We start from the raw sequence: 26,620 nt of genomic DNA on the forward strand, positions 1-26,620 counted from the left end.
TCTTTCTCAGCAGGCTTTCTTGGAAGAGCTGTTTATTTTCAGTGTCGCTTCCCTGTCACTGTTTCACTCCGTGTGGTCTGGCTCCCCGCTGCCCACACCCCAGGGACTTCCCTCGTCAAGGTCCTCGTGGCCTCCGTGACCCTGACAGCCTTCGCTGTCTCACCTGATCGCCCTGCAGCATCTGAGAAGGCCGACCACTTGTCTTCTGGAGCCGTTCTTCTGGCCTGGCTCTCAAGGCTGTGCCCCGGCATGACTTCTCCAGTTGTCGGGGGAGCTTCTGCTGAGGTCCTCAGCAGGTTGCTCTCTGTACCCACTTCTGTCGTGAGGCGTCTCCAGGGGTTGTCCCCCAGCTCCTCTGTCCTCCCTCAACACGCTCACATCCTTCCTGGCGCTTATCTGATCCCTATTCAAGTCTTCCGTTAGTTTCTGCCGTCTGAAGCCTCAAGGATCTCTATCGTGAACTCCAGACCATGGCATCCAACTGTCTAGTCAATACCCGTCTACACCTCAAACCCATTCTGAGTACCATCGCGGTCACCCTCCTCCCCAGACCAGCTCTTCCTCCGCAGTATTCCATCTTTCACTGAGCACACCACAGTCTTCCAGCTGTCGAGAACAGGATGCAAAAACACAGGGAAAGGGATGGTTGGAGAGGAGAGTGATGAGTTCGGTGTCCACTTACACACCAGGGGACACTGGGGTAGGGAGGCCAGAGAGCAGCTGTGGGTGTGCAGCTGGAGTTTGGAAGAAGGATCAGGCAGGAGACATGATTTGCTGATGTTCCAGCTGAGCCAGGGGCAGACCTAAAGCCTAGCTGGAAACCACGGCCCTTTCCCAGGAGTCCCTCAGCCAGATGGCCCTTGTAGGTTCAGGCCTCCCACCTCTAGGCTTGTGGGTTGGAGGGTGTAATGATCTACAAGGGCAGAGAAGGAAGGAAGAAAGGAACGGCTCCTCTCGGTTAAGCAAGGGGAAAGGAGATAGCCAAGAAAGAGGGAACCGGGAGGCTGCAAGTGACAGTGGCTCTGGGGGATTGGGGTCGGGAAGCACAGGGTTAGGGGCCAAAACAAGAGGTGAACTTGATGTGTTTATGAGATTTGGGGAGGAAAGACTGAGTTACGCTGCACCCCACTCCTCGTCAATGTGTGAATTTGCACTTCCTGCCTTCATCTGAGAAAGGTGGGAGGGAGGGACCACTAATGACAATGATAAGACAAGCAACACAAAAGATGGTAAATGAAAACTACCTCTGACTGTTATAGAATGGAAGAGGGATATTTGTGAGGCAACAAGAGAAAGCAGGCACTTGTCCTACCTTGATACACCACAGACAGTTATTGAGGGCACACTAGTGCTTAGCCCTTCAGATACTTGTCACATTCTACCTTCATTGCCGTCGTGTGCAGCGTATGGGTTTATCCCCATTGTACAGATGACGAAACTGAGGCTCAGGAAGATTACTCAACTTGTTGTTGACCACACAGTTAAGAGGTGCTGATGTCTGATGCTGACCCCCATGTTCTTCTGGTTGTAGTTTTGTTAAGTATTTTATCTTTCAAAATAAAGTGATATGATCATAGAGTTTAAAAAGTCAACGAGTTCCACAAAATTTGTCAAGGAGAAGAGCATTCACCAGCCTCCCTCCCTCATACACAAGTACTTGCAACTTTTTTAATGGATTCAGCACGAAGCATATAAATGTTCTCTTATTCCTTGTTTTCAATACAGACCTGCACCCTCAGCTGCGCCTCCTACCCTTCATCTCAGCACAGAGATTCTGTCTTATCTCCAGGCTTTTGTCATGGGAAGAAGTGGACGGTTGCCCAGCTATAAGGAGCAGAGGCAAGGATCCGGAGTTCTTATTGACTTATTGCTTTCATTCTGAAATCCTTACTTTTGCCCCTCCCTTCACTCACTTCCAGAAGTATCTGATGCTTTCAGTTCCTGAGGCTTTTGAGGGTTCTGCTGTGTAAATCAGGTTGGCTTGCAGCTTTTCCCAATACCAGCTTAAGGATCCTTGATATTCTCCTGCTGAGACGGTTGCCACTTGTCCATCTGCTTTCCAGCTTCCCCAATTTTGTGACTCTTGTCTTCTCTCATTCTCCACATCCTTACGGGTTTGTGTCTTCTGCCTTCAAGTTCTACCTTTACCTGGGAATCCAAGGCTGCTGCTCTCTCTCCAGACACAGGTATCTTGTGCTGATCGTGGGCAGGTCCTGTATACATGGGTTACTTCTCAGCCACAAGAGTCTCTCAGAGAGAAAGGAAATGAGCTTCTTGGTGTGAAATCAGCACATTTCCCACACAGGAGTCAAGACACCTAGACCTACACTGACTTGGTTACTATCTTCCTGGGCAACCTAGAGCAAGTCATTTTACCGTTTTTTTTTTTTTTCCTGGATCTCAGTGTTCCCATCAGTAAAACAATACAAATGTCACCTGTAACCCTGAATGAAGAGAATGAGAATCAAATGAGATGAAGAAATACATAAGAGATACAGTTCTCTGCATAGTTTCAGGCAACACAGATATCTGAGATGAACATTTCCGGTCTCTAATTCAGGAGGCATTGAAGCTGTGCTAGGTCCTCCAGATTCAGAGATGGGAAAAGCAGGTCCCTTTCCCTGGAGAAGCTCATGGCGCAGCAGAGGAGACAGAGGAATAAACAAAGGTTGCTATATCGTGAGCTAAGCAAGAATGCAGGTTGTAGGTGAGGGCACAGCAGGGGAAGAAACCAACTCTGCCCACTGGCGTGGGGAGTAGAGAAGAACTTCGTAGGAGCTGGGAAAGTCTGCACCATTCAGAGAAGAAGAGGAAGGTGTTCAAGACAGAAGGGCTAGTATGAGTGAAGGAAAAAAGACATGAATCCGCAAGGCGAGAGCAGCGAGCTGTAGTGTCTTGGGGCCGGGGCTGCGTGGCTGGAGTGGTCCAGCTTGTGCCCCCCAGCTATGCCGTTCTCTTTCTCTGTGAGCCAGAGCTGGGGTTTCACCTGGGCAATGGCATGGTTGATTCTGCCTGAGGGAAGGTTGCCTCTGGCAGCGAGATGAAGGGGGGCCCAGAGAAAGGCCAGTTGGAGCTCAGAGATCTGTCAGGATGCTGTTCCCATAGACCAGGGGAAGAGTGATGTGACCTCAACTAGGGGCGGAGCAGGGGAGATGCAGGGGAGGCTGTGAGCTTCAGGAGATCTGTAAGAGGCCAAATCGTCAGGACTCGGTAATGAACTGGGTATCGGGAAAGGCTGAAGAGTCTAGACTGACCCTTGGGCATCCAGCTCTGATGGCTGGCTGGTTAGTAGGGCTGTCCCCCAAGCCAGGGGGGTACAGGAGGGAGAGGAAAGCAAGAGAAGGCAAAGGGTTTCGAGGTGGGCATTGGGAGTGTGACGGGCCTGCGAGACACAAGAGGGGATGACAGTGAGGGAGCCGAAAGTGTGATTCAGGAGAAAGACTACAGCGAGCAGCTATCTGGGCACTAGTCATTCAAGTAGAACCAACACCATTATCATCACCAGTATCACCATCGCCTTCATTATTACCAACATCACCACCCTCATTGTGACCATCAGTTCTACCACCATGACCGTCACCACGATCACCACCTCCACCACCACCACATCCATCACCAGCCTGTTCTTTGAAGATTAGTGCCCTTCCCCCAACTTCCCAGAAATTATTGTCTCTTCCAGGACAGAGATAAGTCACCTGGGCCCATGCGTGCCCATGGCAGACATGCAGGAACTACGACTATTCCAACCAACTAGGGACAAGTGGACATCAGTGTCAGAAAAACAGAATCTCTGCTCCTTGCCACCTCATCCAGCCGGCCCAGGGTCTCCTCTGAGTGGTTGGTGCACCTGCCCTCAGCCAGGCCCTGAGTCTGCCATCTGCTGTCACCCCAGCCAGAGATATACTGGGCCAGGGCCCACCTTCTCAAAGCGACCAGACTACTGTGTCCCGTGCCTGTTTTAATACCCAGTACCCAGCGTAGAAGTCTCCCACTCTGCCATCTTTACCACAACTTCACCCTCCTCGGGCTCTGAAATTCTATCCCCTTGCTCCCCCAACAGCTCTCTTGCACGTTCCTCCTATTCGAGGTACCTCAGCGGTGGTGTGTTTGTGTAGTGAGCTCCTGGGTCCTCCTTAAGCTTCTCTCAGATCCCTCTGGCCATAATCATACCTCGTCTTCTCAAAGAAGCACATGCTCACTCCTCCTTTGGAGTCAGGCTTCAACATGCACTTGCTGTGTGACCATGGGAAAACCACTGACTTCTCTGAGTCTCAGTTTCTTCATCTGTAAAATGGGCGATAATACCTTCTCCTTTACAGGACTGTCATCAACCTTGACTGACATAGCAGAGTCGGCTGGGACCTTGCCTGATGCATCCTAAGTGTTGTGTCCATTTTCGTTACCTCTTTGTGTCCATTTTCATTACCTCTTTATTTTTCTACCCCACAACCCATTGCCTCCAGATTTCGTTTTTGTCATTGTCATTTATGGTCTTGATTAGCCTATCCTAATGTGGCATTAGTTACATAAGAGCAGAGTCTGCATCGTATATGTCTTTGAATCTCCTGCAGCTCTGTGCCCATAACAGGTGCTCCATAAATGTTGGTTGAATGACTGAGTGAATTGATTTAGCAGAGAAGGTACATCTTACATTCTTTTGTGCATTCTCCAACTACACGACACTGGTTTGGGGGGATGTTTGTACCCTGCTCCCATCCAGTTGTGTGGATATAGCAGGGCTGGCCAGATTTCAAACAGCATCTATTACTGAGACAACATGAGCTGTTTCCATTGGGTCCTTAAATGGACCTGCACTAACCAGGGAAGGCTTCCTGGAGAAGTGACGATTAGACCAGAAGTTCTCTGAACCCAGCTGTACTTCAGAACCACTTGTGGGATTTAAAAACCCAATGTCCACAGGCCAGACTCCGGGCCAATTAAATAAAGGTCTCTGGGGATGGGAGCCAGACGTCAGCAATTGTTATATCTCCCAGGTGACCCTTGTGCAGCTCAGTTTGAAAAGCTCTGGGTTAGAGGCTGTTTTTGAAAGACTCAGGTAACGGGAGGGGCAAGAAGCTGTTGGGCCTGGAGGTCTGATGAGATGCCCAGGGGTGTCGTTGCCCTGCTCTCCTCTGCTGCCTGTGTTCTCTCTGCCTTTTTTTTTTTTTTCCCCCACTCACCTCCAGCTCACTTTCCCTGCTGACGTGATGGAACATTTCCTTCCAGCGGCTGCATTAATAACATCGTGTATCCCCGGGGAGATTATGAGTCTCTCTCTCTCTCTCTCTCTCTCTCTCTCTGTTCACAGCCCCCTTGCCCATCAAAGGCTGAGGGTGCAGGGAGGGGACAGGCGGGATTTACACTGGTAACTCCAATTAAGACAAATGTCAGCTCCCTCTCTGCAGGCTGCCGGCGCTGGCGCCCTGTCGGGTGGCATAGGCTCGGTGTGGGAGAGCAGGAATATTTTGCTGTAACTGTCAGACTCTGACAGAAGCAGCCAGAAGGAAGCAAAAGGAGAGCATGAGCAGGAGGGCAGTCCTGGCCCAGGTATCTGCTGGGAGGCGGCTCACAGATCCCACCCCCACCTTGGAAGCATCCCTGAAGGACCACTTTGGAAACACAGTGGGGCCCGCAGGCCCTTGCTATGGGGGTGACACCTAGAAGCAGCTCCCTGCCCCAGGGACACCAGGACTGGCTGTTTGTCCGAGGCTGTGCCAGGGTCCCCTATCTGCTGATTGAAACAGTCCCTCCTGTGCCAAGTGACGTCTCTGGACCAGCAGCGTCTACGTCACCTGGAGGACTGCAAGAAATGCAGAGTCTCAGGCCCACCCAGCCCTCCTGAGTCCGAACCTGCAGATTAACAAGATCCCTAGTGACTGGAACACACGTTAACATTTGAGAAGTGCTGGAAATGTGGACCTGGACTCGAGGGAAGACAGAGCCGTGGCGTGGTGTGGACAGGAAGACACTGTGGTGTCAGGGGTTCGAGGCCTGGCTCTGCCCAGGAGCTCCTGGATCTCCTTGGACAGGTCATTTTGGCACCATTTTCCCAGCCTGTACAATGGAGACAAGGATACCTCCACATAGGACGAGCAACTCATGGAAATGCTTACAAATGTAGGTCATGATAGTGATGGAGGAACAAAAAATAATAGTGATAGTAACAAGCATGTAGTAGGCACTTCAGATGTTCCTGGACTGTTCAAATAACTTTATGTAAATTATCTCACTTAACTCTCATATATCACTGAAGCATTATTATTATCCCCATTTACAAATGGGAAAATGGTGACTCAGGAAAGTAAAAGAATCCAGCCAGGTGTACACAGGTAGTAAAGGCTGGAGCCACACTGGAACCTATACGCTTAACCATTATGCAATCACTGAAGCTTTCCTCCCAAAGCCACCCTCTACTTATGCTTTTGCAAAAGCAAAGAAGTCTTCCCTCTCCTGGGCAACACCGGGCTGCCTCCAAACCATAGGGACACCACCATCGGGACTACCGAGTTCTCCCAATTACAAGCCAGAGGGCAGCGTCCTAGACCCTGCCTGGCCCCCTAGTAGCCTGTGACCCTGGTCACATTACTACCCCTATCAATGGGCAGCGTTCTGTAATCTTGGCCTCTTATCTTCCTCACAAGGCTTCTTGGGTCAAAAGAGAGAATCACAGTGTGAGTCCTTTGAAAGCTACAGAAGTAGAGCCATGGAAACAATGAACCTTGGAATCAGCGAGAACAGGGTTCATATTCCAGTTCTGCTATGTCCTGTGACCGTAGGCAGTTTACTTTATCTCCATGGGCCTCAGTTTGCTCTTCTGTAAAATGGGAAGAATAACAATCTGCTTCCTAAGGTGGTTGAAGAGATTAAAGATGGTTTGTTTTAAAGGCTCTAGCACAATGCCTGGCATGTAGTAGGCACTCAAGAAGGAGTAACTGCTCTTCTTTATCAACTTCATCAAACTCTTCCTATAAAGGAATCCCGTGGGTAAAACGGGAAGGCTCTGGTATCAAGGACATCAAAGAGGGATTGAGGGGCTTCCCTGGTGGCGCAGTGGTTGAGAGTCCGCCTGCCGATGCAGGGGACACGGGTTCGTGCCCCGGTCCGGGAGGATGCCACATGCCGCGGAGCGACTGGGCCCGTGAGCCATGGCCGCTGAGCCTGCGCATCCGGAGCCTGTGCTCCACAATGGGAGGGGCCGCAACAGTGAGAGGCCCGCGTACTGCAAAAACCAAAACAAAACAAAACAAAAAAAGAGGGATTGAGTCTGCTGAGTCAGCCGACTGTCTTGGGGCTGGGGGCCCTCAGCCAGGTGCCTGCAGCTGTGTCTGGGTGTGTAGTGGGCATGGAGTTTTGGAAAGTCCTGCCGCCAGTGGCCACCTAGTTAGCACAATATCAGAGAGTCTTGTCTGGAGAAATTATCTAGAGAAAAAAAGAATCGTTGGCTTTTTTTTTTCTTTCTTTCTTTTTGGTAATTTAAACCACTTCAGATGTAAATTACTTCTAGAATTTTTTTTCTCTTTTCTCTTTCTTGAACAGAGTGGCCCAAGCCTTTTCCTGGCGACTTGCAGTCACGCTTGTGAGCAGTGTCCGCTGCTGTGTGCTGTGATACGCGATGCCCTCAGGGCCCCGGACTGAGGACAGAGCCCCACACGGCCACAGGTGGCTAACAGCAGATCCTCCCCAGCTGTGGCCTTGTGGTTCCGACACAGAAGGGCCCTGTTAAAATGGAAACATCTGAGTGGGAAGCACATCAAGACACTGTGGTCTGTGACCTCCTCCTCTGAGCGAGCAAGAATTGATTTCTTGGGTTAACAGCAGGTATCTGGCAAGGCCCCAAGGTGAGGGTGGTCTCAGTTTGAGAAGCAATGAGAAGGGAGAAGGACAGGACTTGGCCTTGGAGCTTCTTCTGGTGCAGACAGGAAGGGATTCAGACCTGCCCAGGGGATCTGCTGGTTTAGAGGACGCCACAGTCAGGGTGGCTGAGGGGTGAACTCCCCTTGTCATCACCGAGAACGCTCGGGAGCCAGGGGCAAATACAAGTGCAGGTACAGCAAAGGCTTAACTGCTGATTAAGGGCTGTGAGCCCCCTGCTTCCCACAAGATAAAACCCCCTTGCTCAGCCTTGCACACAAGCAAAGCAGCCTATATCTCTATTTTTATCCATATAAATAGCTTTTTTTAAGCCAGCGATTTGGCTGAAGACATGGAAAGCATGTGCACCGAATTTGCAGATGACTCAAAGCTGGAGGGGGTGAGAGAATTAAGGTTCAAGATGATCTCGACAGTCGAGAATGCTGGGTCAAAAGCAACCAGATGAAATTTAACATCAATAAATCTAATGTCTTGAATGCAGTTTCCAAAAATCAATTGCACAAGAACAGGATGAGGTAGACCTGGCCTGACTGCAATTCACATAAAAAAGATGAGGAGGTTTTAGTCGGCCTCAAGTTCAACGTGAGCCAGCTGAGAGAAGAGGCGGTTTGGGGTGGGGGAAGGAACACATCCTCGGGCTTAGGTGGCGTTAACCCTTGGTGATGAGGGGAGAGGGCGCTGGATGACTACATCTGAGAGTGTCAGGCCCAGGAGGGATAGGAATGAGAGCCAATACTCAGCAGGTACTCAGGACACAGCACATCTGGCCCACTCGCTCGCTTAAGTTCACACAGCCAGTGGGTGGTGGGTCCATGCTCTTGACCGCTCCACTCTGCTGCTTCTCCATCAGACAACAGCCTGTCTACTTTCTCTTCTGCATTTTACAGATGAGGAGACAGGACTGGAACCGCGAGCACGCCTTGTCCACAGTCACCCAGGGAGTGAACTGCAGACTCAGGCCCCCCTGGGACCCTCTAGTCAACGCTCTTTCCCTCTGTCACGCGGGCTGACTGCCATGTCAGGGTGGCTGAATGCTTACCTTTAAAGCATGAAAGCCTGTGTCGCATTCTGTGTGGTACTTATTCCCCAGCAGACTCCACACCACCCTGCCTTATCAGGTGGGGTAATGCACAAGGTTTAGCTTTTTCTTTGTCACCAGGAGTCACTTTCAAGGTTAACGATGACCGGTCACCGTGCCTAATTCAGCCACAGCGGGATACGCACACTGCATAGAACCTGAGATTTTGTGGCAGGTGTCCCTGTTTATGTTCCCATGTTTGTTTCTGCAATTGTTTTCCAGTTAAGCTGCTCAGGGCCTCACTTCTTTCTCATTTGTCACAATCAGCCAGCCTTTCACATTAAGGAGACCTAAATTGAGTTTCTGCCCTGGGCCAGGCATAGTGTTGGGTCCTTCACATATATTATCTCAGTTAAACATCATGACAACACTGTGAGCTAGGTTATTGTTATCCTCATCTCTCCGTGAGGAAATTGGCTTTACAGAGTGACCAATCTCCCAGTTTGCCTGGGGCTGAGGGGTCTCCCAGGACATGGAACTTGACATTTTGAAACAAGGACAGTCTGGGATAAACGGGGGTGATTTGGTCACCCTAGGCCCAGAGAAGTTAAATAACTTGTCTGAGGTCACACAGCTAGAAGGTGGCTGAGCCAGGATTCAAAATTAGTTCCCCTGATACCAGATAAATCTTGGTAGAAATGAATGTGAAGTAAGAGCGAATAAATTCCGGCCAACTCTCTGGTGTCTGACTCAGACTCCTAGAAGACTTGTTCTGCTTCTGACTGATTAGGATGTATGAGCATGGTAAGAGAAGGTGACCTCAGTGGTGAGAGGCCCACAGATGAGGTCCCCCAGAAATGAACAAGGAACCCGAGGAAAAAGAGAGAGTGGAAGAGAGGCAGGGAGGCTGACTTTGAGCCATCAAAAAGCTCTCATGGGAAAGAAGATACTCAAGCCGTGAGGTCCTGGGGGCCCATCCAAAACCAGGGAGCAAAGTCACGGGGAGGCAGTTGTGGCCCCATGTCAGAACTTTCCAAAGATGGGGTCAATGGAAGGAGCTTTCTCGGAGGTTGATCATGATCTTCCTTCCCAGCGCTGGAGGCGTGTAAGGAGAGGCCGGGTGATCCTCTGCCAGTGATTCTGCAAGGGGTATTCTTCTAGCACATGTGAGCCTGGGCTGGACGAGCTCTCAGCTCCCTTCCAACTCTGGGACCCTCTGGCAGACGTGGGCTCTCTTCCCTACAACTGTAAATATTTGTGCATTCCCAAGTTATAAAGTGGAGCTCTTGCCTTACAAAGGTCAAGACGACAGGCTCGTTTGGGGAACAGTTTGCTTAGTGTTTCTTTAGGCTGTGTTTCCAAGACTTCTTGTCATCTGTGTTTGGAGTGGACACAGAGGCAGGATTTTTTTTTTTTCTCTTGGTGAAGGAGGATTGTTCAAGAGGAAGGGATGTAAATGGAGATCATTCAAGAATGCTCAGCCATAAAAAGAAACGAAATTGGGCTATTTGTAGTGAGGTGGATAGACTTAGAGTCTGTCATGCAGAGTGAAGTAAGTCAGAAAGCGAAAGACGAATACCGTATGCTAACACATATATATGGAATTTAAGAAAAAAAAATATGTCATGAAGAACCTAGGGGTAAGACAGGAATAAAGACACAGACCTACTAGAGAATGGACTTGAGGATATGGGGAGGGGGAAGGGTGAGCTGTGACAGGGCAAGAGAGAGGCATGGATGTATATACACTAACAAACGTAAGGTAGATAGCTAGTGGGAAGCAGCCGCATAGCACAGGGAGATCAGCTCGGTGCTTTGTGACCGCCTGGGGGGGTGGGATAGGGAGGGTGGGTGGGAGGGAGACACAAGAGGGAAGAGATATGGGGACACATGTATATGTATAACTGATTCACTTTGTTATAAAGCAGAAACTAACACACCATTGTAAAGCAATTATACTCCAATAAAGATGTAAAAAAAAAAAAATGCAGGAGCAAAGCCGAATGGCAAGGACACTTCCTATACGTGGCTACAGCAGAGACACGCTCCCACCCCGCCTCTCCTGGTGAAGGATCAGCCTGGGGGGCTCTCGTCCCATTGCACAGGGCTTCCTGGGAGGGGAGCTGGAAGGGTTACCCCACCCACTGCAGTGAGTTTGGTCCATCACCTGTTTATGGGTGAGTGAGGAGGTGACTGGTCATCAGGTTTTGATGCTCATAGCTGGTGCGGCTGTTTCAGCTCCTTCCCCAGGAGCCGCAGAGGCAGAGATGGGGAGATACAAAGATCACGTGTTGGTTGAGAGTTGGAGGGGAGTCTTATTTTTCTTTGCGGGTCACAGCATGCTTTTTATTGCTGGTCTCCTGTTCTTCACATTCTGGTTCCTCTGCCGCATTGACATATCCTTGAAAACACAGATCTGAGGTGAGCGCCTTTCCACACCTTTCAGAGGAACTCCCGCCTCTGTCCATAAACACGCCCCACTTTGTCACGTGTGCCATTTCCCACGTGCCGTTCCCTTGGCCTGGACTATTCTTCCCCTCTCCATGCTTTGGTTTCCATCTGAGAAGGGGGGCAAAAATAGTATCTGTCTCATCAGATCGTTGTGGGGATTTGATGAGTTAATACATGCAGGGCCCTCAGAATACTGCCTGACATTCCAGGGTAGCTGTTTCTGTTCTTATTTTATTTGATGGCCCACTTCTACTCATCCTAGCAGAGCCCGGGTCACCTGCTCTGTGAAGTCTTCCTTTTCTTCCCCAGAGGTAGCTTTGTTTTTTGTTGATTTTCGGGTTTGGGGTTCTGGGTTTATTTGGGGGCTCTGTGACATTTACTCGTTGGGACATTTCATTGTAATGACCAGCCCACATGCTGGTCTCTCCCACTAGATGGGGGAAAGGAACCCCCAGGCCGGTTGTTTCCAACTCTATGCCTGGTACACAGCGTCTGACATGTGGTAAGAGCTCCAAAATTGTTGTTGCCCAAATGAATGGAAGGGTGAGTAAATTAGAAAAAATGTCTGGTGGTCCTGAGAGCCGGCCCTGTTTGTTCCTATCAGGATGATGTTGTCTTAACCCCAAGAGACCCTGTTCTCTGCATCCCCACTCCTGCCCCACTCTCCTCCCCATGGTGTTGGACAGACATCTCATTTTCCCACTTCTCTAAAACATTTTAGGTTTGGAAAATAGCAATCATTTAGGAAAATGGGTAATTACTGAGGGCTCAATCACGGAAAGCATGTAACTCCTGGAGTCTTTAGTGAAATGTCAAGGACTTGATTAGAACAAGCCCAGTCCCTGGTGATCTGAAAAAAATATGATCTGTTTGTCCTAGAGGGGGAAGAAGGATCACTCTTTATTTACAAACCAGTCTGGCTAATCCCTTCTGACAATATGGGAAGTCATTCGGCTCGGCTGAAGTATTATTTCAGGGCTCCCTTAAGGAAGAACTATCTTCTACTCAATTAAAGCAAAGCCTGAACTTGCTCTGACCCCGTCATTCCATGGACAGGAAAGCTGGCTTGACTCCTTCCAGCAGGGAGGCTGCCCGGGCTCCAGGCCGAGTTCTTTTACATCAGGACGTCTCAGCATTTACTGGGGTGAGAAACAGGGGAGGGGAAACCATCCCTCCCCAGTTCCCTTTAGCCCGGCCCAGGGTTGGGTGCTGGGAAAGAAAGAGGTTGCTGAAGAGGGAAAGAGACCAAGCCTCCCAGCGCTTTGGTCCCTGGGGGCCACCCCTGCCGGCCCAACTCCAGGTGAGGGCCCAGAAGTGATGAGCGGCCTCCCAGTGGCAGGTGAGGGCTCCTCAAAGGCCTTTGAGCCCCCACCTGCCTGGCAGGAGAACTCAGCTTCCCCTATCCTGTTCTATGTAGGTCGGTGCCTCCAAATTAAAACCTGCCTGCCAAGCCCCGCCCCTGTCTGCAGGAATAAGCAGTCTCCTCATTTAGTGGAGACCAAACCAAGATGAATGATCTCACTGGAAAAGCACACGCTCAGAGAGTCTCACCTCCCCCTGCCCCAAGCCTCACCAACCCCTGGGGAATCAGGAGGGAGAAGGCTTAGCAGGGCCAACTGCTGTAGGAAGGGGTATGTTAGAGGAGAAGATCGTCTATGTGGGAAAGTGTCATTTTCTTCTCGCTCTTCTCAATTACGAAATAATAAGATAGTTAACAATCCAATAGCGTGAATGTCAACATTGGCAGGGACAGCCACAGGAAATTTAATTGCACGATGGGTGCCAGTGAAAGATGGTATGTGTTCTTCTTGGCTTTTCTTAATTCTCATTAGGATAAAATTTACTGATCTTACAGACCCACGAACAGAGGCTTGTCACCAGGCCAGGCATGGGTCCTAACAATGTTGGCTTCCTTTTCTGAGTCCCTGGCCTCTTCTTCCCCTTAAGCATCATCTTGGATTGGGGCTCTTCTCTGGTTGTGAACATCATCAGCTCTCCAGTTTCTTTGCCATGTCAGAGGACCAGATGTTTTTTATTTGAGAGCAAATTGACACATTAAATTACACTGTGCAAACATTAAAGCCAGCCGCGGGTAAACAGGCCGAGATTCATTGAATTTTACGGGTCACAATAATGTTTATGTAATTTAACAAATTCCTGCCCTGCTGCTGAGTCTCTCCAAGAGGTATTAATTGAAGAAAGATGGGGTCTGCCCAGAGGCTCCCCATGCCATCCCCGCCTCTCGCTGAGGCCTAGCGCATTTAGATCTGGGCATCAGAAGTTCCTGTGCAGAGGAAGGAACCACTGCTAGGTCTCACTTTGTCTTGAAGACATCTCCTATTTCCATGCACACGAAGCCTTATGAAACCTCCTTGGTCTTGGACATCTGTTGGATTTGCCTGTCCAGGATCCATCTATCCTTTCTCTTGATAATAGCACTGGGATTTTTCTCTAGGAATCATCCTTTCTAACTTATTATCAGTTTCTAAGATTCCTTTAGAGGCAGAACTCACGCTATGGTCCTAGGGATGTGGGCACATGATGTACTCCATTCAAGGCCTGGCCAGTCAGAGCATTCCATTAGCCCCTGGCCTTGTGATTGGTTCAGAGAAGGGAATGTGGTCAAATCCAGGCCAGTGAACACCGGTCGGCCCCAGCATTTTTACAGAAACTGGCAGACTCAGGAGCTCTCTTTCCACTCGTTTCCTTAAGTGGCAAAATGGATGCTGGGAGCTGCTGGGCACCGTTTGCCACCAGTTGGGAAAAGGCTGCCTGGGAATGAGGCCAACACAGAAGAAGGCAAAAATGGAGAAAGGCAAATTCCTATGAAATTGTTTCGAGCCCCTGGATCCAGTTGTGGTTGAAGTCTACACCTGGGCTTTTGGGTTATGTGACTTAATAAATCCACCGTATCTTAATCCACTGGTTAAGCCAGGTTGAGCTGAATTTCTGTGACTGCATATTCAGCGAAGCAAGAGATCACCCAGTGCCTCTCTGTAGGGAATAGGACCTCTTCCCCACATTTCCTGCAACATTGGCATCAGCTCCCGGGGGTCCCCCTCTCATATCTGATTCTCCAGTGCTCCCCTAGGATACCTGCCACCCTCCACTCCAGCCAGGTTCTGCTCCTAAACATGTCCTGCTTTTCTCTCCTCCCTCCCTTCTTTTACTTTCCTCTTATTGTCTGCAGTACCATTTCCACACACCCCCACCCATCTACCTGTCCATCCTTCAAGGCTAAGTTTAATTCTCCCCTCCACAAGGAAGCCACCCTACCTATTGAGAACTCCCTGCTCTGAGATCCCAGATGCCCTCAGTAGGCTCCACATCTTTGGGCCTTTATAGGGATTAAAGATTTATAGAATTTTTTATTGCTTCTTGTATTATATGGTTGTTTTCTTCTCTTCTGTTCCCTATAGCCTAAAAAATTCCTGGTACAGTGCTGGGCACATGAAATCATAGATTATTAATATTTGAAGGTATATTAGAGATTATAAAGATCACCCGGTCCCCACAATTTACAGTTGAGGAAACTGAGGCCCAGAGAGGTGAATTGACTTGCCCAAGGTCAAACAGTTAGTTTATGGCCAGGCCAGGATAAAATTCCAGCTGAATGTTCTTTTCACAACACCAAGCTCCAACATTCTTGTTGATTTATTTTCTGGTTAAGTGTATGTACACCTTGAATTGGCATCGTACCATCTGTTAATGGTACTGAGTCAGCACCTGCAGAAGGAAGAATGGTGGACTTGCCTGGATCAGAAGACCTGGTTTTAAATACCAGCTGGGCTGTATGACCTTGGACAAGTCCTTTTGCCTCCTTTTTTCCCTTTTCACGACTGCAAAATGAGAGTCTTGGCCTAGATCTGAGGACAAGTCTTATTTGTGGCCTTCTCCTGGCGATTGGTGGGACTGACCGCAGCGCTGTGTGGGAAGGATCTGGAGTGGCATCTAGCTCAGTAGGAAAGAGGGCCATGACCTGTTAGCACTGGTTCTCTCAAGTTCAGGAGCATGGGTGGGGGCATGTCAGCAGGCACACAGATATTTGCCCCACCTAGACGAGATGATTTCTGAGGTCCCTCCTACTCTGTTATCCTAGGTAGTTAAGTCCTGGTGCAAACGCAAACACGGAGCTCATATCCATCTTTGGGGCCCCCGTCAGGTCCCATCAGCTGTGGGCTGCCTCTCTCTGTAGCCTTCCCATGCACGTGGCACCATGAAACTTCTGGACTCCAGGATCCACACCTCCACCCAGCAAAAGTTCACTTGGACCTTACGCTAGATCCACTGAGCAAAAGGAAACTTAGGGTGTGAACTTGGTAGATCCAGTGGGTCAAGTGATGCAGAAGAGGCATGAGGTTGTGGAGAGAAGCTAATGGTCAGGGAACTCTGGGGGTCTGAGGAATCTACTTCCATTTTTGCAGTGTTCTCCTTCTGGTAACAGACATCCTCCCAACCCCCAAGGGGAAACAGGGGCCTGGAATGATAGACCATACAACTCTGGTGTGAGTTCCCCTGGAGGGCCAGGGGCCATGAAACAGGGGTCACCTGGAGGATCTTATCTGTCAGCCTGCTCCTGCTGGAGGAGGCCTGCCTAAGGTCCAACTTCTGAGATGTCAGAAAAGTGCCCAGCTGGAAGGTTCACATGCTGTCGGGCTGGCTTTTCACTAGCACCCCTTTCTTCCTCACTTTCCCAATATTTCCAGTGGAGATAGTAGTCCTAATATGCAAAATTGTGATGAAATAATCCACTGAAATAATTTATGTCAAGTGCCTGGCACACAGGGCCAGGTAGGTGCTTGGCAATGTACCTTCCTCCCCAACCTCAGCTCCACTGCCCACCAGTCTAAGGAAGTTCAGACACTCATTTAACAAGCCTGCCTCTGAATGCTGGGTGTTAGTGGTACAAAGGCGAACAAGACGTATTACTTGGCTCTCTTTCAGTCACAGGTAACAGGAATAAAATCCAAAGTAGATATAGCAAAAAAAAAAAAAAAAGAAAGAAAAAAAGTGGGATGGCGATCTTCTGGCTCATAGAAGTAACTACCTTCAGGCATGGCTGCATCCAGAAACTCAAATGATGGCATTGGGGTTGACCTCTCTTGCCCTTTATCTCTCAGCCTAGTTTTCTGCGTGTCACAGGCAAGACGGATATCGGAAGCCCCTGTGAGTTTAACAAACCCAGAGCAGGTGGAAGGAAGGCTTCTGATTGGCCTGGCTTGAGTCATGTGCCCATTATAGATCCGGTCACTGTGGTGAGGTAAGACGGGATATTCTGGTTGCTCAGGCCTGGGTCACGTGACCAGGGAGAAGGCAGGATCAGCCCCGTCCAATCCTCATGGAAGGGGTTCCCTCTGGAAGGAAAAGTTCTTCTCTCAGGAGAAGCTGGATGGAGTAAGGCCTCGGGTGTCTTTATAGCATGGCTTTTGGACAGGGGTGGGGAAGGGGAGGGCATTTCCTCTTTTCCGAAAATGGTTAGGAAGCACGCTGGATCCTTTCTGGACTTCCCTTGGGATTTCATGCCCCAGTGGGCCCTCCTGTCCCCCTCGCTGAGCAGGGATGATGACAGCTCCTCATTGGCACCTCGTCCCCGCCTGCTGCCCTGTCCAGAGACAGGGAGCCAGTGGCAGTGTAACCAGAGGTCTCTGGGTCTCTAGTTTTCTCCGGAGAACATAATGACATGATGCTGACCGCACGGGCCATGGACTGGGGCCTGGCGGCAGAGGTTTCTGAAGATTGCGGTTTGGTTCCTGCCGATGTCGACTCCTTTCTGCCTAACTTTAGAAACCCATGGTTGGCTTCCCCTGCATCAAAGAAGTCAAAGTGTTCAACTCCGGAGGGTGTGTATTTTTAAAACAACAACAACAACAAAATCAAAACAAAACCAGAAAGGGAGAAAAAAAATCCAATGATCTTTCAGAGGCAAAGAGACTGAGCACACACAGCCCTGAGCTTCAGGGAAATGCCCAGTGACTGTGGTCAGCCCAACTTAAACATATCTCCTCTGTTTTTAAAGCTAAAAAAAATTCCAAGTGACCTTTAATTAGTAGACCCACTTCTTTGCTTCCCATCAAAGCCAAGTGTTTCATGCAGAGCTACATTTCCTAAAAAGGCCTGGGGCTGGAGGCTAAGCTCCCTCACCTTGCCCATGGTGATGACCTGCAGACAGCACTCCCTTCCGGTTTCATGGTTCACGGCTACGCTGAGTGGGTGCTGGTGCAGGAGCAGAGGCCTAGGAGAGTGACCAGGCCATGAAACCTCAGTGAGGAGGCCTGGGGGTCCCCCAATCTGTTAAATCCCCGCTCTGCTCTTTCATTAGCTGTGCAACCTTGAGCGAGGGCTCTAAACTCTCGTCTCTGTCTCCCCTTCTATAACATGGGGGGTCCTGATACCTGGTAGCCCACCTTAGGACGAAAGATGTGGGCTTTATGAAGAGCCCCAGACCCTCTACAAAAGGATGAAATTGTTGCAAATCTATCAAATGCCTTGACTCCTCCTCCCCCTTTTCTTTATCCTCTTCTTTTTATTTAAACATCCCTCCCCTTTTATCTGTCATGGCCCCTCTCCTTGTATCTTCTCTTCTTTCTTGGTCCCCTCCTCCCATGTCCCATGGGGACATCATCCGTCTTGTTTCCAAGCAACAGGAAGCTCAAAGGTGATGCCGGTACTAGGGAAGAGCGGGGTTTCCCGAAACGGTCGAGCTGGATTTGTATAGGCGTCATCACCCGGACATTCTATTTGTCCATCCTTTCCAGGTCATCTGGTCTGCTCCAGCCCCTTGGACGCAAAGCTGTGAGAAAGCATTCGCCCTTTTAGACCCAACTGGTGGTGCAACCCTCCAGGAAATTTCCCTCTGCTGTCTGCCCAAGTTGGCCAGACAACTTATCCTCTGACTGGGGGTCACACATCATCCGAAGACAATGATTATTTGTTCTGAAGGCAGCAGAAGGAGAGGCAGGAGGCTTAAAATAAAACATGCGTGCACACACACACACACACACACACACAGAAGTCCAGTGTATAACACTGATGCACTCACATAGACTTCAGGATTAATTTATAGATGCTTCTTAAGCTGAAGTGACTCATTCAGGCAGCTGGGACAGGCCAGGCCATGCTCCCTGGGCTCTCCATCCGCTGAACCTTTCCCTCCTCAGCCCCAGCTAATGCAGAGGAAGAAAAGCACTGATGCTGGCCACACACCCCCATGTGATCAAGCCCCAGGTCTCTGCACTCAAGCCTCCTGGAATGGCAGAGTCCTAATGATTTTTTTTTTTTTTTTTTTTTTTTTTTGTGGTACGCGGGCCTCTCACTGCTGTGGCCTCTCCCGTTGCGGAGCACAGGCTCCGGACGCGCAGGCTCAGCGGCCATGGTTCACGGGCCTAGCCGCTCCGCGGCATGTGGGGTCACCCCGGACCGGTTGCACGAACCCGCATCCCCTGCATCGGCAGGCAGACTCTCAAACCACTGCGCCACCAGGGAAGCCCCCGAATGATTTTTTAACTTCCTTAGTTGTTTTCTTTTTTCAACTGAGGCAGTTTACAGAGAGTGCAATGTACCTATCTTTAGTGTGCAACACAATGACTTTTGATGAACGGATATACCACGTCAGTCACGTTATAGAACATTTCCATTGCCCCAGAAAGTTCTTTTGAGTCCCTTCCGGTTACACCCACCCCAAAGGTATCACTCTTCTGATTTCTATCACCATACCCGAATTCTGCCTTTTCTAGAATTTCATGTCAGAGGAATCACCCTATATTTGTTCTCTAGTGTATCATTTTTTCACTCAACCTAATGTCTGTGAAGTTCAGCCCTGCTGTTGTGTGCATCAGTACTTCAGTCCAATTTCCTCTGACTCCTAACCCAGTGCTCGAACACATCACTGTTTGTTTATCCAGTGCCTCTGTTCATGGACATTTCTGTTGTTTCCAGTTCGGGGCTATTGTGAATAAACCTGCAACAAGCATTCACGTACAAGACATGGTGTCGACGTATGTTTTCATTTCTCTTATAGATAAACACTGAGGAGTGGCATTACTGGCTCATAGGAGGCAAATATTTAAACTTAGAAGAAATTTATAATTGAAGTGGTTGTGCTATTGACACTCTCACCAGAACTGTATGAGGGCTCCAATGCCCTTCATCCTCACCAATATTTCCTGGTTTTAGTCTTTAATTTTAGCCACTGTTGTGTGTATGGAACGGTAGCTGATCGCGGTCTTCATTTGCATTTCCCTGGTGACTAATGATGTTGAGAACAGCTTCCTGTGTTTATTGGCTGTTCATATACCCCAAGGTCACAAATAGTTTCTCCTAGATTTTCTTCTAAAAAACTTTATAGTTTTAACATTTACCGTGGCGTCAATGATTTAGCTCAAATTAACGTTTGTGTGTGGTGAGAGATTCAAGCCTAAGTTTATTTTCACTATATATATCCAGTTGTTTAATATATTTGTTGCAAAAACTTTCTAGGTCCCATGAAACTGCTTCAGCACCTTGGTTGAAAACCAATTCACTGTATATCTATGTCTATTTCTGGTCTTTCTAGTCTGTTCCATTTATGTCTTTCCTTGTGCCAATGCCACACTGTCTTTATCATGTAGCTTTACAATAAGTGTTGACTCAGGTAGTTTAAGTTCTCTAAATTTGTCTTTCTTTTTCAATATTGTTTTGCTTATTCTATACCTTTGCTTTTCCATATGAATTCTTAATAACTTGTTTCTTGTCATTTTCTACAAAAACATCTGTTGAGATTGTAATTGGGGTTACTTTAAATTTGGAGAGAATTGACATCTTAACAATATTGAGTCTTTCAATTCATCAACATGGAAATCTCTTCATTTATAACGTTTTCTAAAAATGTCTTTCAGCGGTGTTTTGTCTTTTTTATGACAAATATTCATATTTTGTTAAATTTTTTCCTACATATTTTGTGCATTGGGATATTCGTGTAAAAAAGCACTTAAAATTTCATTTTCCAATTTTTTGCTGCTAGTATATAGAAATACAATCGATTTTTTGTATTTAGACCTTGTGTCCTATGATCTTGCTAAATTAACTTACTAGGAGTTGCTTTGTCGGTTCCTTAGGATTTTCTATGTAAAAAATCATGCTGTCTGTAAAGACAATTTTAATTCTTTTGTTCACATTTTAATGCCTCTGTTTCTTTTTTGTTCAATTTTATTGCGTTGTCTGGGATCTCCAACACAATGCTGGAAGGGGCAAGAGCAGACATCATTGCCTTATTCCCATCTTAGGTGGAAGCATCTAATTTTTTTTTATTTTTATTTTTTTGTGGTATGCGGGCCTCTCACTGTTGTGGCCTCTCCCATTGCAGAGCACAGGCTCCGGACGCACAGGCTCAGCGGCCATGGCTCACGGGCCCAGCTGCTCCGCGGCATGTGGGATCTTTCCGGACCGGGGCACGAACAAGCGTCCCCTGCATCGGCAGGTGGACTCTCAACCACTGCGCCACCAGGGAAGCCCAGCATCTAATATTTTATATCTAATATTTTGGTTACATTTATGGTAGGGGTTAGTTTTGTATAGATACCCTGCATGAAATTGAGGAAGTCATCCTCTATTCCTAGGTTGCTGAGAATTTTTTATTATGAATAGATGTTGATCTTTGTCAAATGCTCTTTTAGATCTACAGCCATATAGTTTTTCTCCTTTATTCTATTAATATGGTTAATTACATTGTTTGGTTTTTAAAATATTAAACCAACCTTGCATTCCTGGGATAAACCCCAACTGACCATGATGTATTACTTTTTTTATATGTTTCTAGCTTCAGTTTGTAAATATTTTATTAAGGAATTTTGTATCTGTGTTCATAAAGGATATTGGCCTGTATCTTAGTCCACTGAGGCTGATATAACAGAAATATCATAGTCTGAGTGGCTTAAACAACAATCATTTTTTTCCCATAGTCCTGGGGACTGGAAAGTCCAAAATCAAAGCACTGGCAGATTTGTGTGTGGTGAGAGCCCACTTCCTGGTTCACAGATGGCAGCTGTATTCTCTCTGTGTCCCCACATGACAGAAGAGAGCTCTTGGGGGTCTCTTTTATAAGGGCACTAATTCCATTCACGAGAGCTCCATCCTCATGAACTAATCACCTCCCAAAGGCCCCACCGCCAAATACCATCACATTCGGGGTTAGGATTTCAACATATGAATTTTGAGAGGACACAAACATTCAGTCTCTAAGAGTCTGTAATTTTCTTTTCTTATGTCTTTGTCAATTTTGGAATCAGGATTATGCTGGCTACATAAAATAAGCTGGGAAGTATTCTCTCTGCCTCTATTTTCTGAAATAATTTGTGTAAGATTGAATTATTTTTTCCTAAAATGTTTGTTGATGTTTGAGTGAGACCACTAGAGACTGGAATTTTCTCTGTTGGGAGATTTCTTATAATTAAGTCAATCTCTTTAATAGATACAGAACTATTCAATTTTCTGTATTTTTTATATGTCAATTTTGGTAAGTTGTGTTTTTCAAATAATTTGTCTATTTCACCTAGGTTGTAAAATTTGATAGTAATAATGTTTTTCATAATATCATCTTGTTGACCCTTTAATTTATACCAGACGTTGTGGGTAAGACATTGCAGAAACCCTGGATTCTATTATCTTCTTCTGAAGAATGTTAATTTTTGTTATGGCTGGAAGTTAAGTTACTGGATGATCACTTTAAACCTGTAGAGGTTTGAGTTTGTACTTCCTTAGGGATGTAATATCTTCTTTCCCTTAGTTTTAGGGTAAATCCCTTGGTTCTGGGACATACCTTTTATTCTGCTAACTTGGTAAGACTCAAATCCAGATTCTCTCTCTGCATCTGTTGCTGAGCCACAGCTGAAATCTCTTCTCAGCTTTTCCAGCCTCCTAGTTAGTACTTCCACCGGGCTTCTTGATGTCACCCCCATGCATGCACCGTTCAGGGGTCGGTCAAGGATAGAAGGGCAGTTTACATGCAGATTTGGGGGCTCTCCTCTTAGAGGTTCTCCCCTTTCCAGGATTTCTCTCCTCAGTTCCAGCTCCTCTGGCAGACTTGAGCTCCAACTTCTGACACCTAAGATCAGAAATACTATGGTTTTCTAATTGAGTTCTGGCTATCCCATGCCATGCAGACAGGGATACAGTACACTCGGGGGAAGATTCATATAAACATGAATCAACCGGTAGTGTCGTCTTCTTTCAAGGGCCAGTCCCACTCCAGTCTCTGCTGGGTTTTGGCAGCCTTCCAATACTTTCGAATACTTGTTTTGTATATTTTATTCATACATTAAAACTACATTATGTGGGAGAGTTAGTCCAACGCAAGCTACTCTGACATTACCAGCACAGGAACTTAACCACTTTAATATTAAACTTGGGGAAAGTGATGCCCGGAGAAGAATAGTGATCTGTCCAACATCACATAGTAGTTATTGGCTGGGCCAGGTCTCAAGACCAGGTTTGCTGGCCCCTCTTGCTGTATCTTGGTGCTAGGTAACCTCTGATGCTTCACAAGGGGCTAGTGAATGAAATTCACGTAGCCTCAGGGAGCCTCACTGCAGGCATCGGGTGGAAGACAAAAAGGAAACTGAGAAATTATGAGGTCGAGAAATTATGCGATTATTCGGGGCCACCAGAGACTCAAGTAGTAGGTCTTAGAGGCAAAGGCCCAGCCCGCAGGCAGCTGAGAGGACCGGGGATTTCACAACAGCTTCAAGTACAACCTGCCCAGTTTTACATCTGTAGTCCAGACCCACTGGCACCTTAGACTCAATCTGCCCAGAGCTGAACCATCATGGTTGTCTCCATCCATGATGTATTTTCTCCTGTGTTCCCTAGCTCCGATCAAAGCCCTACCATCCATCTCCCTGGGTGTCCGCCCCAGAATCTGAGAACTAGTCCCTGACTGCCTCCTCATGCCTTGTAGAGATTCACACAGATCCCACATCCTGAAAATCCCAGGAGTCCATTTCCTCCCCTTGACCTCTCTGGTTTTCATTCAAGGTTTCTTCCCTTCTCCCTGGTTTACTGCTGTGAAGTCCTGACAGGTCCCAGCTCTGGTGAACTCCTGTACTCATCCTCCCCTCAATTCCTTTTCTTCCAGAGTCTTTGTTTGTTTTTTCCCCCTTAAACCAAAAATATGATCCTTCCCCTCCCTACCAGTCAGGGCGATCACAGCCTAGTGGGGAAAACAGGCAGATTAACATCTGGCTAGGATACAAAATATAGATGTGAATAGTAATTGTGAACTTGGAGAGCATCACATCCCTTGTATGGGCGGCCCTCCCCTCTGCCTGAAGAGGACTTCTGAGGAGACACTAAGGAAGAAAGAGGAGTGTTCTCGATCATCCTGGGCTCCACGCCACTCCCACCCCGCACCCCACCTATGCTTACATTTTCAGAAACATAACCAATAAAGACCAAAAGAAGCAAAACAAAAACAAACGTTTAAATGAGGTGTTTAAACATTTGTAATAACTGCTGCTTTATAATAAAATCAATTTCTCAACATAGGGGTAAGAATTCCTCCTAGACGCACTCTCCAAGATTCTCATTTTAAAACTAAGGGAAAAGATTGACTTAATGTTTTTCAAACTTCAGAAAGTGAAAAGGGCAGAAAGCGAGATGTCGGACAAGATAGAACTTCTCGGGGCTTCCCTGGTGGCGCAGTGGTTGGGGGTCCGCCTGCCGATGCAGGGGACACGGGTTTGTGCCCCGGTCCGGGAAGGTCCCACATGCCGCGGAGCGGCTGGGCCAGTGAGCCATGGCCACTGAGCCTGCACGCTGGAGCCTGTGCTCCACAACGGGAGAGGCCACAACAGTGAGAGGCCCGCGTACCCCCAACAACAACAACAACAAAAAGATAGAACTTCTCTGCACCCTCCTTCCCTCCTCTTTAAGGAACAAAGTGATCCTATCATCCCAGACAGCTCGCAGGTTTGCTGCCTGTTGCAAATTAGACAACAAATGTGAAGGCCCTTTGAGAAATAGAGTACCATGACACAAGGAATTACTATCCCACACGTATTTACGTTCATTTTGCCTTCCGTCGCTATGAGAAATCCCTTGCTTCAGTGCACCCAGGCCAATTCATATCCCAGAGACACAAAATAACTTGAAGAATTATGGGTAGGGACAGGCCCAGAAGGTGGAACTCTGATATTTCCAGGAGACAGTGGGAGTCGCCACTATCTCTAGGAGGCGACAGGACCATACAGGGATCTTCTTAACATCTTTTGACCATCCATGATGACAAGTGCCAGGCAGACCGTGAGAACTGGTGGGGGGTTGAGACCCGAGCCCTCACCTGGTCCCAGCACAGAGCCCCCAGCAAGGACCACATGTGCGTATCAGAGGGAAGTGTCTCGGCTCTACTAACTCTCCACCGTGCCATGTTGGGAACATCACATCTCTCCTCTGAGTTCGGTTTCTGACCCTGCTCTCCACTCCTCCCCCTGTCCCAGAGTTGCTGGGAGAGCGAGATGAGATCAGGGAAAACTACATGAGCTGTGTACATTTACGCTGCTGTTGTCCTCATCATCCGTGCGGCCTGTGCTTTGGTGGAATAAGCCCGTCTGTACAAGCAAGGCCTTTGAAGGTATCCTAAGTGTGGCAGCCTTCAACCCAAGCCAGCGACGGAGCGTGGTTTTCATCAGGAAGGCTGGCAGGAGACCAGACGCCACGTCGCCTGCAAAGCCTCAGGACGCAAACCCTGCCCTGCCGGGCGACCTGATTCCCAGCCATCCCGGCCTCCTGTCCAGACCTTTCCAGGGCCCAGTTTCCACGTGGCACTTATTCCTGGGGTGGCCTGGGGAAGGAGGTATTTTTTTCCTTCCTTTTGCTGGGGACTCTTAGGAAAGGCAGCAGGATTCAGATTCCCAACTGGAACCCCAGGCCGTCCCCTTAATTGATTTCTTTTGTTTCCTTCAAGTCCTCAGAAACGTGTCGACATCCGTTTGGAGCTGCCTTCCGCCTGGCGCACGCTGTCCAACTTTCTTCAATTAATGAGCTGAGACTGGAATTGAGAGCCTCACTTTTCACAGCCCCAGCGGGGACTGACCCTGCTGAGGTGATAAGATAAAAAAAAAAAATATGCTGTCAGTGCTACATCTGTGAAATATAAGTTATTAAAAAGCGGACACGCCAGCTCACACGGACAGGGCATTCTCACCAGCGATTATTGTTTTGGCAGTGGCGGGTCTTCCCCCTTCCCTCACCTCTGAACTTGGCTTGCCTCCTGCTTGTGTCTTTGCGCGAGCCTGTCCCCCACCTAACACGCCCAGTCTGTGAACTTCTGGCTCATCAAAGCTCAGTCAGCTTTCAAGGCCCAGTGCTTTGGATTTTTCATTCACTCAACCAACATTTGTTGAATGCCTACTGTGCACCAGACTCCTTTCTCATTTATTCATTCTATAAAATTTCTTAGGTGAGGAAGATGGATGCCGCCCTTATCTTCACAGAGCTCACGGACTTGGAGGGACCCAGAAAATGTACAGGGTGACTCTCGTATGACGTGTTGGGTGCAGGGCAGTGACAGATACGGTTGTGGGGTGTTCTGGGGGTACTGGGAAGGGGCACTGACTTCTGGAGAAAGTGCTGTAATTTTAAAACTTTTTCATAATTAAAAATTTCAGATTTAAACAAAATTGTATTACAAACCCCTACGTACCCTGCTTTAACACCTATCATATCACGGCCAATCTTTTAACCTATACTCCTATCTACTTTCCCCGCTGAAATCTCACGCTGTTTCTGAGCAAATCCCAGACGGCACAGTGTTTTATTCACGAATCCACAGCCCTTCTTATCAGCACCTCTCATCGGCTTTACAGCAGCATTATAGGCATTATAATTAGGGAGCCACCAAGACGTTGAAGAAACACTCACTGGCTTTGGCATTAAACACGCCTGAGTTCAAATCCTGTCTCCCATATACCCACATGCTGTGTGATATTGGTCAAGTTACCTAACCTCTCTGGGTCTCACATTCTTCATCTATAAAATAAGGATAACATGACTAGCTCCTAGTGTTGTTCTGAAAATTAAATGAGATAAAGTATGTAAAGTGCCTAACACGATACCAGACACATAGTAGGTGCTCTGCAAATATTTCTTTCCTTGTCCTGGTTTGCCCCGGATGACTGTGAAAGTGCAATAAAGCGACTGAGTATGCTTGACAATGACACTTCACCTATGATGTTCTAAGATGCTAGTGGAAGCTCCCGGAGGGCAGACACCTGACCACGCACAGTGCAGACCCAGCCCAGACAGCTGCTC

At 48.0% G+C, this 26,620-nt stretch overlaps 1 long non-coding RNA gene across 1 annotated transcript in view; it reads right to left on the reverse strand.

Annotated features, from left to right (window-relative positions):
• Positions 1-20,941: 20,941 nt before the first annotated feature.
• LOC137231567 (uncharacterized) overlaps positions 20,942-26,620 on the reverse strand; it is a 42,512-nt gene continuing 36,833 nt past the window's right edge. Inside the window, exon 2 of the long non-coding RNA XR_010946660.1 lies at positions 20,942-25,407. This is a non-coding gene — a long non-coding RNA (uncharacterized lncRNA). The remainder of the gene's footprint in view (positions 25,408-26,620) is intronic.

This window comes from Pseudorca crassidens, chromosome 1 (genome assembly GCF_039906515.1).
Source record: "Pseudorca crassidens isolate mPseCra1 chromosome 1, mPseCra1.hap1, whole genome shotgun sequence".
NCBI lineage: Eukaryota > Metazoa > Chordata > Mammalia > Artiodactyla > Delphinidae > Pseudorca > Pseudorca crassidens.